The sequence below is a fragment of the Oncorhynchus nerka genome, linkage group LG27, assembly GCF_034236695.1.
Source record: "Oncorhynchus nerka isolate Pitt River linkage group LG27, Oner_Uvic_2.0, whole genome shotgun sequence".
NCBI lineage: Eukaryota > Metazoa > Chordata > Actinopteri > Salmoniformes > Salmonidae > Oncorhynchus > Oncorhynchus nerka.
In genome coordinates, this window is record NC_088422.1 from 28,921,105 (window position 1) to 28,922,840 (window position 1,736).

Sequence of the window (1,736 nt, forward strand, 5' to 3'; positions counted from 1 at the left end):
TTATACAGTAGAGATACATTTGATCAACTTGGTTTACACAGTCTGTTTCCTGTCTTGTGTTTCATGTTCCCTAAGCCCTGGCCTAAAACCAACCCCAGACTTCCACTGGCCTTGCGTTGGGATCATCACATTTTAGCAGGTGTGGGATTTGAGAAGGAGAGATCATTTGGTGGTGTGTACATGGACTGTGAAGGCCACCAGGGAGAGTTGGCAAGGCATAATTTACCCCAGCCAACAAGCATGCCGAGGCAGATACATAGCATTCCCCAATGATGACCCAATACTGCCAACAAAAGGTGATAAAACCAAGAAACCAAGAGAGCCTCTATACCTATCATTTATTGAGAAACAATGTGGCTGAATCTCACCACTGAAATGAGTTATTGATCTATTCTCTTCCCCATGCTCAGGGTCTGTACAACCCCATCTGCTCATACTCTCACTCCTTCTCCCTGAATCCTTATTTCATTCTACCTTCTTTCTTTCCCTGACGGTGGATCATATTTTATTTGATTATTCTTAGGAATATTTCCAATTCCTTTGTTCTCCGCCAGCCATCTCTGTACACATTTCAATTCGTTTCATTATTGTCACTTACTCGGTTATTTCTCTCTGCTCTCAAGCACCTATTGAATGTTTCCTGTTTCTCTGCATCTGCTTATTCTCCCATCATTCTTTTCCTCATCCTTTCAGCTGCTGTAGCCGTGTCCCAGGGAGGTTGTAAAGACGGAGAAGAGGCTTCTTGGTAGGCCTATATACAGCAGGGATTGTTTGGTGAGTCTGAGTTCTAATCGTTTTGTTAATGTTCTGACATAAAAACGTTTACAAGCACATGTTCACACATACCTCAAACTGTCAGCAGCATTACCACTGAACACACTGAGAAGATGATAGTTTATTCTCCAGTATGCATTTACGAAGAACAAAGTGCTTAGATATTAGTGTTATAACCTGTGGTAACAGTGTTATAACCTGTGGTAACACAATGCCTACCTACCTATCAGTGTAATGTAATAGTCAACTACTGTAGGTTACTCCGTGGACAGTAGACCAGTCCGGGACACAATCAATTGTCTCAGTCACACACTGTACACTTGGGATTGCAAACAAACTGTCAAGAAGAAAAGAGATTAAGAAGTTGGGATTCTGGGAGAACAATGTAAGAAGGGGAATAAGAAAATGGAACAACCTGGCCACTAAAATAAACCATTCTGCTGTGTCTGCTTGGGGAATGGGATAGAAAGAAACCTCAAAGGGTTACAATTCAGTAATAAATACAGTCAAGTTGTGCTCTGACTTGACAATGTTCTCCCTCCTCTCCTATTCTGCTACAGTACCTCTACCTTGGTCTTTCTGCTTCAGTGGAAACAAAAGACTGTTGACATCAGTAAGTGAAACTGGAGCTTGTTGAGAATTGTGGGACATTCATACTCCGTGAACCTGTTTCGGTAAGTCAATCCTTCATGGCCTGTTTAGTATCAGTTCCCCTCTATTTGAAAAAGTGATTTCCAAAAAACTGTGTTCAGCTTTGTGCAGAGCCCATTCTATTATAATAGTGAAGATACAAATGTTGTGCCGAATAGAAGATTTGAGGGTTGTGGCCTTTCAGATGTTCAAGCATATAATATCCAGACAGAAAAACAACAACATTAAAAGAATGATGAAACAATCGGTAACATGGGAAATAGGACAGAAATTAAGTGATTATGATAATAAAATCATGATGTAATTTGAAT

At 40.5% G+C, this 1,736-nt stretch overlaps 1 long non-coding RNA gene across 1 annotated transcript; it reads left to right on the plus strand.

The window, feature by feature from the left end:
• On the plus strand, window positions 1-1,490 carry LOC115111025 (uncharacterized). Its single transcript, XR_003860736.2, has 3 exons — window positions 1-296; window positions 694-774; window positions 1,335-1,490. It is a non-coding gene; the product is annotated as an uncharacterized LOC115111025 (long non-coding RNA).
• The last annotated feature ends 246 nt before the right edge of the window (window positions 1,491-1,736 follow it).